Source organism: Oryctolagus cuniculus, chromosome 11 (genome assembly GCF_964237555.1).
Source record: "Oryctolagus cuniculus chromosome 11, mOryCun1.1, whole genome shotgun sequence".
In the NCBI taxonomy this organism is placed as follows: Eukaryota; Metazoa; Chordata; class Mammalia; order Lagomorpha; family Leporidae; genus Oryctolagus; species Oryctolagus cuniculus.
In genome coordinates, this window is record NC_091442.1 from 98436911 (window position 1) to 98453308 (window position 16398).

Below are 16398 nucleotides of genomic sequence, written 5' to 3' on the forward strand. Positions count from 1 at the left end.
CATTCTCAACCAAAAGTAGACTAAGTCCAACTAAGGTGCTGATAATCAAGATGTTAGCTAAGAACTAAGGTCTGACCTCTCCCAGGAGTATTTGCATTTTAAAAGGGGTCTCTCAAAGATAAAATCTTTTAAAAACCCTAAGACAGGAACCAGAATAGCAGAATGACAGATCATGAGGTTAATATTTTAGGGCAGGGGGCCCACTAACGCCATCTACTTATGAAAGAAACCAGCAGGGGGTGGATGCTCTAGGGAAGGGCCTGGAGGAAAGCAGGACAGAGAACCAAGCAGCTGTCTCCAGAGTTCTCCAGTGTGCTCTCCTGCCTACAGCCTAAGCCCAGAGACCGCTCAGAGGGGCCTCACACACAAATCTAAAACCTGGGGGGCTGGGGGGAAGGGGAAGAGGGTGGAGGAGAGTGTTCTACTTGACACTTCCTTTTCTCCTCGCCGGGGTTCACAGCACTTCTTTTCATCTGCTAATCCACTACTGTGAAGCTACGTGTTACCTCTGCTAGGCTTCAGCAGACCAGATACACGATTCTGGGCAGCATATTCATCTTCAAGAGATGTGGCGTAACAAAAACATTTCTACACGCCCCATGCAGATTCTGAGAAAACATCATCTCTACCTACTTAACAGCACTATACAATTAGTAAAGGAATTTTAAACAAAATCTAGAAGGATTAAAATTATCTGTACTATAATTATAATATATTTTACAACTTTCACACTTGAAATTTAAATTTGTAGTAAGCAGCTTTTTAAAACAAAGTACATTATTTTAAAGAAAAAGGTATTTACACATATTCTAAAACCCTGTCATTCTTCAGTGCTTAAAGACAATGAAAATTTACATTTGTTCCAAGAAAACCATTTCAATCTATTCGAATTTTCCATACATATGACTAAACACATATTTCTGTTTTTAAAAATTCCCTTTAGGAAATTTCTAGATAAAGGTTAAGAAAACGATTGTATTTTAACTTACTGAAAGCTAATTTTATAGAGAAATAACATACCACTAAAGCATTTATTAAACAGAAAACTAAAATGACTAGAAAACATGAGATCTTATAAAGTATTTCTAATTAAAGATTTTACCACAACCAAAAAAATCAAGGTAACTGGTAAAAAAAAAATTTAATTTATTACAATTAGACACTGAAATTAATTTTCATTTATTCAAATTATAGTCCTTTGCAACATACCCTCCAGGGTTTAAGCATGTAGTAAAAAAACCTTTCTAATCAATTTCAATAGCTCTTCAAACAGCTTTTCATAATGAACTCATCCTACTGAGGTTCCACTAGAGGTTCAGTGATCTGCTCTAGATAGCTAACTACCTAGTCTTAGACACATCTCATACCCAATTTCTTTATATCTTGCCTTCAGAGAATCAGCTTCCTCTCTATTATCTTACTAAAGATGCTAGGTTTCCATTCAAATACCAAGGCTGGAAAGCTTAAAAGGCTTATTTTTTGATCCCTTCCTCCCCATCTTCTCCACTCTGACATTCAGTTGATGTGTCACTTCAGTGCACAAGGTTACTGGCCCCTACATCTATTGTTCCCCAAGTTCCCAGCTATGTTTCCCAGTGTGGACTTTAAGTTTTCACTATTGTATCACTGAAGCACTGTGATAGCCTCCCAACTGGTCTCAGCATAAGGACTCTTACCTCCATACTATCCCACCAAAGTAGTCTTCCAATAAGTTAAAAACAAAACAAAACAGGGTTTATCTGAAAGGCAGAGCTAGTAAGAGAGAGGTTGGGGGGGAAGAGATAGAGAGGGAGAGAATCTTCCATTTGCTGGTTCACTCCCCAGTGGCCACAATGACCGCTAGGCCAGCAAGAAGCCAGGAGCTTGGAACTGCACCTGGGTCTCTCACATGGGTGGCAGGGGCCCAACACTGGGGCCATCTTCGTCTGCTTTCCCAGGTGCATTAGAGGGGAACTGGATCAGAAGTGGAGCAACGGGAACTTGAACCAGCGCTCATATGGGATGCAGGCATCGCCATCAGTGCCTCAACCTTCTGCGCCACAAAAGGCCCCTTCCAATTTGCTTTGAACCTTTAGCTCTTGGTGTATTTAAAATCTTATCTCTGTATACTTACAATCACTCCCTCATGGTGGTCCAATGAGACTAAGACATTTCACACCGTGCCCCAGTAAGTGCTATATGTAGTAACACATACACATTCTGACAGAAGTTTCACAACATCCTCCAGGAGTAATGTATTCTGGGGAACAGCATTCTGGTCGAACAGGTTAAGCAGCAGCCTGGGACATGTAAAACCCACATGGGAGTGCTGGATTCAAGTCCTACTTCTGCTTCTGATCCAGTTTCCAGTTAATACATATCCTGGCATAATATATACTTTTCTATTCTCATCTTGGACTAGCCACTTCCCACACATCCTTTGTTAAAAAGTTAACATTCAAATGACATTGCAAATAAGTCTACTTTTTTGAACTCTTCCTGAAATGGGAGCCAATGTTTTATAGAAAGTGGGCATGCATTTTATATAAACACATATACATTCCGCTTCAATTAAGGAAACAAAGCACTGCTGGGCATAAAGTAGAATAAATTTTTTAAATAAAATTTGTTATAGTTGGTGGCCAGTGCTGTGGCGTAGCAGGTACAGCTGCTGCCTGCAGTGCCAGCATCCCATATGGGCACTGGTTCAAGAACCGGCTGCTGCACTTCCAATCCAGCTCTCTGCTATGGCCTGGGAAAGCAGTAGAAGATGGCCCAAGTCCTTGGGCCCCTGCACCCGCGTGGGAGACCTGGAAGAAGCTCCTGGCTCCTGGCTTCAGATCGGCTTAGCTCCAGCTGTTTTGGCCAACTGGGGAGTGAACCAGCAAATCAAAGACCTCCCTCCCTCTCTCTCTCTCTCTCTGCCTCTCCTTCTCTCTTTAACTCTTTCAAAAAAAATAAATAAATCTTTAAAAAAAAATTGTCATAGTAATCATGTTTGTCTCACTAAAGGAAATCCCGAGACCTCTAGGGATGGATTTTTTTTTTTTTAATTATTTATTTGAAAAGCAGAGAGAGAGAGAGAGAAAGGTCTTCCATCCTATGGTTCACTCCCCAAATGGTCGCAACAGCTAAAGCTGAACAGATCTGAAGCCAGGAGCCAGGAGCTTCTTCTGGGTCTTCCATGTGGGCGCAGGGGCCTAAGGACTTGGGCCATCTTCCACTGCTTTCCCAGGCCATAGCAGAGAGCTGGATTGGAAGTGGAGCAGCCAGGACTCGAACTGATGTCCATATAGGATGTTGGCACCTAAGGTGGCAGCTTTACCCGCTACACCACAGTTGGCCCTGACATAGAATCTTTAAAGAATTTTTGTAAGGTCATTTTCTTTTACCAGGAACAGCCTAAACAAGTCCTCTGAAGGAAATTTTTAGAAGTTTAAAGATTTGTTAGCTTGCATGATGAAAGACAGGAAGAAATGGTAATTTCAGTAGGAAGTAGACCCTAGGAATTATAGACCACTGAAATCATTGCATGCATTTGAGTAAGAATGAAAATAGCTTTATCAGTTTGCAGTAATTAGGCCAGCGCTGTGGCTCACTAGGCTAATCCTCCGCCTTGCGGCGCCGGCACACTGGGTTCTAGTCCCGGTTAGGGTGCTGGATTCTGTCCCGGTTGCCCCTCTTCCAGGCCAGCTCTCTGCTGTGGCCAGGGAAGGCAGTGGAGGATGGCCCAAGTGCTTGGGCCCTGCACCCCATGGGAGACCAGGAAAAGCACCTAGCTCCTGGCTTCGGATCAGCACGGTGTGCCAGCTGCAGCGCGCTGGCCTCGGCGGCCATTGGAGGGTGAACCAACTGAACCAATGGCAAAGGAAGACCTTTCTCTCTGTCTCTCTCTCACTGTCCACTTTACCTGTCCAAAAAAAAAAAAAAAAAAAAAAAGCCAGTTTGCAGTAATTAGTGTACACCCTACTCACTCCTTATTGGCTGTGTTCAATTTCCATTTGCTTCAGGGAACCACCATAGTATCCCGTCCTCTAAAGAGGTGTTTGTAAAATGTAAAGGATCAAGCATAGTGCTTGGAACACAAAAAGGAGTTCAATATTTTTGAATGAACAGATTATTGAACAAATGAACACAATGAGCGCTCACTCTCCGCTCCCTCTTAGGTGGGCTATGATGCCCGTTACGTGCTCTGACACCTCTCCTTGTCAATCATGGTGGTTTACTTTCCTTTGTCCTTAGAAAGGCCCTGCTTCTTTTTTTAGAGATCTAGAATCTATAATTGCCCTCATCTCATTTGAAACATGCCGTGAAATAAAGGATGCCCTTTTCCCTAGGCCTCCCTCATGTCTCCAACACGCCTCTCCCAATTCAATCTACTTGAAGATACTGGAGGATAAAGCTCCTGGAAAGCAAGTTCTACCTCTCCACCCCTACTTACCAGTAGTTTCTGGGCAATTTTCTTTCAAAATACTCCTAACACATGTCATTCCAACATACTAATACATCAACATACTATTGCTTACATTATAACAATGAGGGAAAATTCAGAAAAACATTGAGCATTCTTTTTTTTTTTTTTTTTTTTTTTTTTTGACAGGCAGAGTGGACAGTGAGAGAGAGAGACAGAGAGAAAGGTCTTCCTTTGCCGTTGGTTCACCCTCCAATGGCCACCGCTGCAGCCGGCGCACCGCGCTGATCCGATGGCAGGAGCCAGGTGCTTTTCCTGGTCTCCCATGGGGTGCAGGGCCCAAGCACCTGGGCCATCCTCCACTGCACTCCCTGGCCATAGCAGAGAGCTGGCCTGGAAGAGGGGCAACCGGGACAGAATCCGGCGCCCCGACCGGGACTAGAACCCGGTGTGCCGGCGCCGCAAGGTGGAGGATTAGCCTATTGAGCCACGGCGCCGGCCAACATTGAGCATTCTACTTTGGACCTAAGGAACTGAGTCCAAATACTTTGCTATAAAATGCCTGGACTGGGGCTGGCACCATGGACACAGAAGATTAAACTGCTGCCAGCAATGCCAACATCCCATATGGGCACCAACTGGTGTCCAGGCTGCTCCACTTGTGATCCAGTTCCCTGCTTATGTGCCTGGGAAGGCAGCAGAAGGTGGCGTAAGTCCTTGGTCCTCTGCCATCCATGTAGGAGACCCAGAAGAAGCTCCTGGCTTAGACCTGCCCCAGCCCAGGCCATTGAGGCCATATGGGGAGTGAACCAGGGGATGGAAGATCTCCCTTTCTCCTTCTCTATTTTCACCTTTCAAATAAAATATAAATCTTTTAAATGCCTGGACTTTCCATTCTATCATTCTAGTATATCTGATTTGGCCTAGCATATTCATTGGATTCTAAATTTGCTTGTCCTATGACATGTCAGTCCATTAAAAATGTATTCTTTGGGGGCAGGTGTTGAGATTCACCTAAGCCTCCAGCTGGGACACATACATCTCTATCTCAGTTCCTGGATTCCTGCCTCTGCTTCAGATCCAACTTTTTGCTAATACGCCTGGGAGGACGCAGTAGATGATGACCCAACCAAGGTTCTTGCCACTCCAAAGGGAGACCCAGATGGTGTACTGGGCTCCTGGCTTCAGCCTAGCTCAGCCCCAGCTGTTTGTGGGTATTTGGGGAGTGGACCAGCAGATGGAAGCTCTCTCAGGTTGATCTCAGCCACTCTGCCTTACAAATAAATTTGAAGATGAAATTCTTTACTGTTTTTGTGCTGTCTGAAAGTTCTGTAAGTATCAGTTGTACTTTTTACAACATCCTTCTGCTAGAAAGTCACATTCATAGACTCCTCCTACAAGGATATTTTAATGACATACCACTCACTCATTTAGGCTGAGCTTAGGCAAAACCGTCTCATGACTGAATCAGGAGAATGATTTGAGCCTTCTACTTATTTCTGGTTATGATTAGGTTCCTGAGCCCATGCTGCCGCCCCTCTAATTTCCCTTGAGCAGACAACTCCGTTAGACTCCAGCACCCACATTTGTTCTGTTACAAGTGGAAGGGGGGCATTCCAAAGCACTTTTTTCCTGCTACAATTAAGCCAAAATGATGCCTTTTCTCTGTACCTGTAAATTCAGTAAGACATTCACAGGGTCCCCCAAAAAGCAGTTAAGTCAGCTACGAGATACAGAAAACTAATACTCTGCCCTCAAAAACCTCATGAGTGAAAAACTCTCTAACATACTCCCAAAATACAACAGTAGGAGGACCCACATTTGTGGGGGAAAAACTTGGTAGGGTGTTTACGATACCTTATTTTTTGTAGCGCAAATCCGTAAAAAGGAGAAGAAATACAATTACCTAGAAACAATACATTTCAAATGTTTAACCTAAATCTTCCACAGATCGTCCAATTTCAATTTTACAAAAGGTGTTATCATTCTATATTGTACCAAGTGATGGTCCACTTACTTAAAATTTTAAAGCTAAAAAAGTCAGTATTTTCTAACAAAGCCAAAACTGATACCCAGGGAAAACAACTCCTGAAACTGTATGCATGGAACTATTTGTTCCATATCAGAATGTCTCTAAATTTCAATTTGGGTAGTCCACAACGACAAATACCACATAACTTAACTAAGGGCTCCCATACCAAACTACAAAACAAAACAAAAAAAAACCCCAGAGATAACCATGTGGGGAGAGGAAACTCCAATGTGGCAAGATGTTTAAAAAGCCTTCAAATCCCGAGGGGCCAAATTAAGGCTAAAAAGATTATTTTGCCAAGGATACAAAGTTTCCTCTCTTTCATAGCAACTGAATATCGAATCTCATTGAGACTAGGAAATATTGTATAAACACTTATAACTTAACTCTTGTTTTGACTTTCCGAATCTGATCACAGTAAACAGCCAATCCCCCTACCACCACCTTGTTCACACTAAACACAACTTCTGCAGACAACTCAAAATGGAATTCCAGACCCAAAATGTTACTACATCTGCTTTTACCTTACAGACAACACGGCCGTATTTCCATGCTTTCACAACCCGTCAACTTGCAAAATAAGAGATAAGTAGGATTTAAAAGCGGGGCAGGAAGGCTGCGGAAGGAGCCAACCTCCCAGGAGTTAATTGTTATTTCCAATATTAAAACGGCAGGAAACGACCCTGTTGCCAGTAGGATTTCCAACAGCTCACACTCGCGATTGCAACAATTTCGCTTTTTTTTGGGGGGGGGGAGGGACGAGGGGAGGGTGTCCTACCTCCGTTTAAACTTGAGCATCTTGGTTCCCCCCTCCCTCTCGCTGATGAGTTCCTAATGCACCCCCCACCCACGGCGTTGAGCGCGTGAGCATTCCTCCCTCCACCGCCAGGCCAGCGGGAGCGGCTCTAGGACGTCCGTAGTCCACGAGGGGCTGCAGGTACGGCCGGCAGCGCGGGGACCCGGGCGGTGAAGGGAAGGCCAGGCTCGCCCTCCCCAGGCACCCCCGGCGCCGGGAGCTGCCCTGGGCGCCGTCCGCCGCGGGCCGCACGCGCCCCCGCCCCGACAGAGCCCACGCGCCGCGCGCCGCGCGCCCCCCGCCCCTGGGCGGCAGCCCCCCAGCCCCGCCCCGTGTCGCCCCCCGCCGGCCTGGTACCTCTGGCACTCGCGTGGTGGCACCAGGACACCGGCCGGAGCGTCGCACGACCGACCGAAACTTCGCAGAAGCGCCAGTTCTAAATTCGCCCGACCCGTCGCCGCCGCGCGCCCCTCGCCTCGCCCCGCTCGGTCGGTCAGCAGCTCCCTCTCCCTCTCTTAGGACTCCCCCATCGCCCTCCGAGGCGGGAAGCAGCCGCCGGGTCGCTCCGGGACACGGGGGGACTCTTGTCGCACGTCCGCCCCCTCAAGGAGCCTGGTCCAGCCAACCGCCGCGGCGCGCGCGCCCCTCACGCACTCACCCGCTCGAGCCGGCGCGGCCATCTTAGCGCCACCCCCGGCCCCCCGCGGTCCCCCTCACGGGTCCGAGGTAGCGGCCCCGGCGCCGCGGGCGGCCACGCCTCCTCCGCCGCGGGCCACGCTCCCGCGCCGCCGTCCAGCCCGGGGCCGCCGGCTTCCCACGGGCGGCCCAGCGCCGCACGCGCTAGTGCGTGGACAACGAAACGCCTCCTGCGCGGGCGGGCAGGTGGACTTGGCACCCGTGGGAGCCGTCGGGGCGGGGGCTCGGGCAGGGGAAGCCGGGGTGTCCCGCGTGCTGTGGGATGCGCGGTATTTCGCACGCGTCGTCTCTCCGTGCGCCTACAGCGTCGAACTGTTGGGCAGAAACGCGCGCCCACACCGTTATCTTCAGAGCGGGGCCCAGGGTCGCCAGCATGGCAGTGCTTCCAGAAAGCATGTGTGGAGGACCGGGCGGTGAAGCGCCCGCTGACCGCTGCGAACCCGGCTCCCGCGCTCAGCACGGTTCGTTAGTTCCAGGAGAGACGAGATAGAAAGAACACCAAACCCAAATCGCCTCACCTGCCGTGGCCGGCGTGAGACAGTGAAGCAGACATCGAAGAGAGGTTACGGAGGCTTAGGGGGAGAGGGGTGGCTGTGCAGGAGAAAGTCAAGCCTACAAGTACCGGAAAAATGGGCCCTGTAATATCTATTGACCTGTTGGGTTGCCTTCAGCTCTTAGCCACCTGCTTGGGAAGAAGCAAGTCAAACCTGCAAAATTAATAACATGTCGATTGAGTGCCAAGGCTAGGAATATGTCAGGCAAGCTCTGAAACGGATGGTGTCTTTGGAATCAGTTCCGCTCTGGGCTGTTCATCAGTAGTATGACCATGGGAAAAAATGTGAGCACCTGAAGATGTTGAAAGAGGGGACTAGCTGACCAAAGGGAGATGGCTAAGTGCTGGAAACCTCTTGGCAATTAATTCTTACATAGATAATAGCGATATTCTAATCAACTAATATTTGAAAAAATACTGAATGTGTACGTGAAGCTTACAACTGCATAAAACGTCATATGCAAATAAAGATTGAATATGAGCAATGTACTTGCATGGTTTTTAATACTACTGCTTTCATTTTTTCCTCCATATTTTAGTGCCCAGTAGTTCTGATTCAATCTGTTCCCAGCACAGTCCTTTCCACTCAACATACATAAATGATTGCCTTTTAATCTTGCCCCCACATCTGAATTTCTAAAATGCACTAAAAGCATTACAGGAAATATTTAATCAAATTTAAGTGTTTCTGGTATATGGTAATTTTTTTCCCAGTGATTCCTTGAAAGTAAAATATAACCAGGGTCGAAACCCTTGCTCTATTTTTTTAATGCCATAAACCGTGATGGAAGATCGTTTGGCAGATGCTATCAAGAGTCTTAATTGCTTTCCTCTGATCTAGTCATTCTATTTATAGAAATAGGAAGAAGAGTTTTCATCTGAGACTGCCAGACACTGTGAGTGCTTTTCCTTTAAACTGTTATTTGGAATCGTGAACACCAGAAACACTTGATCATCGGTCCCAAGTCTTAAATTTTTCATGGCATGCTCTAGCCTGTCTCCTGAGCTCCAGGGCCTCTCTATGGCAATCTCATTTTTACATAACTGTCTCAATAATTCTCCTTTGATTTTCCTATTTGTAAACCTGTCTCCACAAATCGCAGCTTTTTAGGATAACATAAAAAAAGCCTCCTCCCCTTCCCAGCGTCGTCAAATCACGTCCCCAAACTTACCTTTAAATCCTCAAAATCGGTCTTTTCCCAAATGAACCATTGGATAGGCTCCCATCCTCCGGGCCCTTCCCACCTTTAAATCAGGGCAGATGTTTATCTCCTAAATTAGAAGGCAGCTTCCACTCCTGCAAATCATCACAATCAACTTGGTTCAGGCCCGGCCTAAACTTTCACCTCCAGGAAACTGCTTTCCTAGGAACTAGGAGCCTTCCAGGTCCCCCTCCCCCACCGCCAGCAGTACATTATTATGCAGTCACAGCTTTTGTCCCGAGTTCTGAGCCTGCTTCTCTCTATTTGCATTGTAAGCTCCTTGGAGGCAAGGACTTGTACTTGCTCCATTTGTATACCTTGCCACATCTCTTGCTATAGTACTGGCCCAAAATCCTCTTAAGATGCCCCATGAATTAACAGAATTAAAAATTCTTTACCATAAAATGGGATTTCTCATGTTTCCACAGTCCCCAAATTGGGAGAAATGGCAATTTTTCCTTTTTCCAAGGTAAGCAGTCTCCTAAACCAGGAAAAATCTTAATGATGCTGATTCTTAATTCTGGGGTGCAATGCAAGCTGCTTTTACTACCTGTGTCCTGAAAGACGAGTGTGAATAAATTAAAGGAGACAAAGCATTGCAAATTTCATAAAGCTGCAGATGCTTTTCATGCTTTGTGTTTATTTTTTAGGATTTTCTACTGCAGTTTTTCTTCTAGAATCTGAAAAATATCCTAGGAATTATAATTGTAGACTGTTGAATTTATGAGCTTGTTCAATTTTAGGAAGAATTTTCAGAGTTTTACAAACGGAACATTCTAACAACTTTAAGATTCATTGAAAAAAATTTTTTGGACACCTATGTGCCTGGCTCTGTTCTAGGCCATGAAATGTCTATGGCCTTTGTGTCAATACTGTGAGAAGAATTGAATAGAGATAGTGGGTAAAGAAATGCTGAAGAGCTTAGTCCTGAAGTTTGATTAAAGTGTGGTAACACATTGCAGTTGAACTTTTTAAATGAGGACACAACCTTCAATTTGTGGCAAATGTGTCAGAAAGGAATTGAGAAAGTAATATTGAAAAAGGAACAGCAGGTGTAAGATGCAGCCTAGGTAAGTGAATGGAGAGGAGAAAGAGTAGAAAACAAAAAAGCAGAAAGAGTAAAGGGATTTAGAATTAGCATTTTTTTAATTCTAAGAATGAGAGTGGTAGCTGGTAGGGGAGGTAAATGCAGGCTGATTTGTTTTATAAGGGACTGTTCAGGGTTGTCTTGGTGGTGTGTGCTCTTAGAGTTTGAATTTATAGCAGAGGCCTATTGAAAACTGAACCTGAGCCCGGGGATCGGGTATTAGTTGGAAATGAAACTGTGAGGCTAGTCCATTTGTCTCCTCTTGCAATATCCACTCCACCTCTATCCAAACCAATTTTTCAGGGCCCCTCAGGCTGCTCTGGTCAGAGCTTAAGTATGGTCTGTTTTTCCGCTCTTCCATGGTACTAAAACTTTTCCCATTTTGTTCTGGGATGAACAAAGGTGATCTCTTGTAAATTGTTAGTGTTGAACAATGTGTTCTCCATTTCTCTTTAACTCTGTCCTAATGGAAACTCCTGAATACACCCAGAAAATGGAATTTCTTTTTTTTTTTTTTAATTTATTTTATTTATTTGAAAGTCAGAGTTATAGAGAGAGGTAGACAGAGAGAAGAACACAGCCGGAGCTGCGCCAATCCAAAGCCAGGAGCCAGGAGCCTCTTCCAGGTCTCCCACGCCAGTGCAGGGACCCAAGGATTTGGGCCATTGGAAGAAGAACAGCTGGGACTAGAACCGGCGTTCATGTGGGATGCCGACGCTTTAGGTCAGGGCCTTAACCGGGTGTACTACAGCTCAGGCCACGAGAATGGAATTTCTCAAAGGAATTTGTAGCGCTGTGGCAGATCAATGGGATAGATATTTTCTTAAGCCAAGGTACTGGGAAGAGATCAGGGGGCAGAATACACACACCCCCAATTATATAACATTTATCTATTTATGGTTAAAGAGTATGAAAGTTTTTCTAATTTAAATATGATGCATGTTTTATCTCCATCTCATCTGTAAAGTTAGAAAAAATTAGTATCTGCCCTAACTTCATCATGAAGATGCTTTAAAAATCAAGTGAGATCTTGCATGTGAAAATTCTTCCAAAAGTGGAAAGAGAAAAGTAAATACCCGTATTAGTGTTGCTGTTATTATCACACTGTAAAGTTCTTTGAGATCAGAAACCGAGTTTTCTTTATAACCTCTATAGTAGTTGATCCAGACTCTTTCAGGGTAGGTAAGCAGTATCCCTTGTATCATTTTATTTCTGTATTAGAGTGATAGTTTATCGGAAGATAAATAAAGGTTAAAATGATAATATTCTCAGAGACACAGACAACTACATTTTAACTCCCTTTTCTCATAGCAGGGGGGAAGGATCTGGAAAAGCAGAGAGGGGAAAAGAAAAGTATTAGGGATTTTGATATGTAGCTGTCCTCTGTCTGACATCCTGGAGTGCATACTACATCACTATTTCTAAGTTTACAGTTGATGGCAAAGAGACATGTTTTGGAATTCATCCTTCTCATTGACAGCTTCATATTAAGGCCTTTGACTAAAATAAGTAGCAAAATTCAAACATTCCAACCCAATAGTGTTGCATCATAATCACTTGCCCTGTGCTTTTCTGATTAGAAATACTCTAATGGGGCCAGCATTGTGGCACAATGGGTAAAGCCATCGCTCGTGACGCTGGAATCTCATATGGGTGCCGTTTCAAGTCCTGGCTTCTCCACTTCAGATCCAGCATTCTGCTAATGGCCTACGGAAAGCAGTGGAAGATGGCCCAAGAGCTTGGTCTCCTGCCACCATCTGGGAGACCCAAAGAAGCTCTTGGCTTCAGCCTGGCCCAGCCCCAGCCATTGCAGCCATTTGGGGAGTGAACCAGCAAAAGGAAGATCTCTCTATCTCTCCCTCTCTGTAACTCTGATTTTCAAATAAATAAAGACATGATTACAAAAAAACAAAACAAAACAAAACAAAAAACCTATTGTTTGCTGGTGATTATTTATCATTTAAAAAATTTTTTTTATTTGAAAGGTAGAGTTATAGAAAGGAAGGGAAATCTTCCATATACTGATTTATTCCCCAAATAGCCACAATGGCCAGAGCTGGGCCAGGTTGGAGCCAGGAGCTTCATCCAGGTCTCCCAGGTGGGCGGAAGGGGCCCAAGTGCTTGGGCAGTCCTCAGCTCTTTTCCCAGACATATCAGCAGGGAGCTGGATCAGAAGTGGAGCAGCCAGGACTCAGACTGCTGCCCATATGAGATTCCAGTATCATGGGCTATAAGAAAAAGAGTGCAGAACAGAGAGGAGACAGAATATGAGCTCACAGCCAGACTGAATTTTTTCAGAGAAAATAAATCTGCAGAGGTCAACCAACTGCCATCATGCTCACAGACTGAACATGTGGCAGAGGCCCTGACCCCAGAAGCCTGGGCCCTTTTATATCTTAGGTGGGAGAGGGGTGGGGTTGGGGGACAGTAGTCAGAGATGAGCTTCTCTATCCTGGTTCTTTAGGTTTGGCCTACTGGCTTCCAAACCTGGGGAAGAATGCAGGAGGTGGGGTGGGGAACACTATAGGATGTGAGACAGAACTGATCTCTTGAAAGAAGGGGCAGGGGTAACAAGAAAACTAGAATGGCTGAAGCTTATGTCCTTGTTCTGTCCCAGGCTGTGGAATATGGGATGCTGGCATTGCGGGCGTTGGCTTTACCTGCTAAGCCACAATGCGGCCCCTAGGCAATATTTTAATTGGATATGTATTGCACAGACAGAAGCATGACTACATATTGACTACACTATGTAGTGAATTCACTACACACATAGCTTTTGCATGTTCCTAAGGCACCTGAAGTCTGTCCTTATGCATACTTCCATAATAACATGGTATTCATTTCAAAAATCTTATCTTCAGTCTAACTGGCAGGAAACTTTTGTTTAATCTTTTGCTTTTATTTGATTTGCTTTAGGGGGTATCTCCCCCAAATCCATAGTTGTCAAGTCATACAATAATAGTTGGATCACAGATTTGGATCTATTTACTTTTTTTTTTTTTTTTTAAAGATTTATTTGAAAGAGTTACAGAAAGAGATGATGACAGAAAAAGAGAGGTCTCCATCTCCTGGTTCACTCACCAAAGTCAGGAGCCTAGAACTCTATCCAGGCCTCCCACACAGGTGCAGGGGCCCAGACATTTGAGCTGTCCTCTGCTGACCTCCCAGGTGCATTAGCACAGAACTGGCTCAGACAGTGTTTCATCACTGGCACTAAAAATGGAGTCTGTTTCAGTCTCTATATCTACTCAGAAATATGACTTGCCTCTCCTGGTCTACTGTACATGCCAATTTTTTTTTATCATTATCAATGTATTTTGTAGAAATCATAATGGTATAAAATGTCCTCGATAATTTTGCACATTATCAGCCATTAATGGGACATTTTTCTTGTTTGTGACTTACAGCCATGGCAATAAGACAGTCTCAGTAGTATTTTTCTCAATCCTAAAACTCTGTAGATAAGAACTTTTTTTATTTTTATTTTTTTTGAAAAAGTCTAGAAATATAACTTCCTCTTTGATTATTTATAATTGGAACTTTATAATAGTGATTAGTGGATCCAAAATGTTGAAAACCTCTTATTTATGCATTTTGCCCAATTTTCTTGGCAATGTTTTTTTCCTGCACTGTCTACAGTTGGGATTCTTGCTTTCCTGCTTTAAAAAGTTGCCTTGAGGGGCTGGTGTTGTGGCATAGCGGGTTAACTCCCTAGTCTGGAGTGCCAGCATCCCATGTGGGTGCTAGTTCAAGATCCAGCTGCTCCACTTCCAATCCAGTTCTCTGCTATGGCCTGGGAAAGCAGTAGAGGATGGCCCAAGTCCTTGGGGCCCTGTACCCATGTGGGAGACCCAGAAGAAGCTCCTGGCTCCTGGCTTTGGATCGGCGCAGCTCCAGCTGTTGCAGTCATCTAGGGGAGTGAACCAGCAGACGGAAGACCTTTCTCTTTCTGCCTCTCCTCTCTCTGTGTAACTCTGACTTTCAAATAAATAAATCTTTTTTTTTATTTTTTTATTTATTTTTATTTTTTTTATTTTTTGACAGGCAGAGTGGACAGTGAGAGAGAGAGAGACAGAGAGAAAGGTCTTCCTTTTTGCCGTTGGTTCACCCTCCAATGGCTGCCGCGGCTGGCGCGCTGCGGCCAGCGCACCGTGCTGATCCGATGGCAGGAGCCAGGAGCCAGGTGCTTTTCCTGGTCTCCCATGGGGTGCAGGGCCCAAGCACCTGGGCCATCCTCCGCTGCACTCCCTGGCCACAGCAGAGGGCTGGCCTGGAAGAGGGGCAACCGGGACAGAATCCGGAGCCCCGACCGGGACTAGAACCCTGTGTGCCGGCGCCGCTAGGCGGAGGATTAGCCTAGTGAGCCGCGGCGCCGGCCTCTTTTTTTTTTTTTAATTTGAATGAAACGAGGCCACCAATAGTTCCTTTCTTGTCAAATTCAAAAGCTGTTAAGTTTCCTTCACCATTTGCCACAGTTGATCTATCCTTTCCTTCTTCTTTTTAAATTAAAGTTTATTTATTTATTTGAAAAGTTACACAGAGAGAGAGAGAGATGTTCCATCTGCTGCTTCACTCTCCAAATGCCCATAATAGCCAAAGCTGGGCCAAGCTGAAGCCAGGAGCCCTGGTCTCCATCTTGTCTCTCACATAGATGGCAGGAACCCACATACTTGGGCCATCAACTTCTGCCTTCCAGGCATATCAGCAAGAAGCTGGATGGGAAGTGGAGGCAGGTGTGTATCACAGGCACTCCATTATAGGATCCCAGCTGCACCAGCATGTCTACCCCCATCCTTTCATTTTTGAGATACTCTCTTAGTTTTTATTCTAAGACTACATGTGATCCTTCATGGATCAGGACAAAAATGAGAATAGTGGCTGCTCATGCTCCTGCCACAGTTACTGCTGCTTTTATTTATGTTACTTTTTTTTTAAAGATTTATTTATTTATTTGCAAGGCAGAGTTACAGAGAGAGAGAGGGGTCTTCCATCCGTTGGTTCACTCTCCAGATGGCTACAACTGCTGGAGCTGTGCCGATGTGAAGCCAGGAGCCAGGAGCTTCTTCCAGGCCTTCCACGTGGATGAAGGAGCCCAAAGACTTGGGCCATTTTCCACTGCTTTCCCAGGCCATAGCAGAGAGCTGGATCGGGAGTGGAGCAGCCGGGACTTGAACTAGCATCCATATAGGATACTGGCACTGCAGATGGTGGCTTTACCTGCTATTGCCACAGTGCTGGCCCCTAGATATTACTTTTATTTACTGCTGACTATAATTCTCACAACAGTGCTAAGGAGGCTGTTGTTAGTATTCTCATGTTACAGTTGAGGAAACATGGAACATACTCAGAATTTCATCAACTTGCTCAGATTCCCAAGTGGGAACTGTTAGATTTAACTGGATCACAGCATGCCTGTTATTTATATTTACAGACAGTTGTGTTTTTTTGCTTTATTCTAATTTTATGTGATTTGAGGAAGGATTATACTTCATTTGTGACAATAGCCTTTCAAGTCATTTTTCCACCCTAGTTGTCCTACAATTTTACCTGGTTTCCCTTTAACTCATTCACAAGATCTGAGAAAGTAGCTACATAGCAAGTTGTGATATATCACTGATTTTGTTTCTCCCTTTCAAGTTAAC

The 16398-nt window shown here is 45.0% G+C and overlaps 1 protein-coding gene across 7 annotated transcripts in view; it reads right to left on the bottom strand.

Annotated features, from left to right (window-relative positions):
* The window catches only part of USP44 (ubiquitin specific peptidase 44), a 31167-nt gene extending 21300 nt beyond the window's left edge, over window positions 1–9867 (bottom strand). For 2 of the 7 annotated variants that reach the window (XM_051845769.2, XM_051845770.2), the window contains exon 1: window positions 9640–9867. The gene's annotated coding sequence lies outside the window, so the exon portion shown is untranslated. Of the gene's footprint in view, window positions 1–6247; window positions 6297–7200; window positions 7454–7575; window positions 7835–7876; window positions 8050–9639 lie in introns of those variants that run through there. The other 5 variants (XM_051845775.2, XM_051845772.2, XM_051845774.2 and 2 more) reach the window with 5 other exon arrangements.
* Between the last annotated feature and the right edge of the window lie 6531 nt (window positions 9868–16398).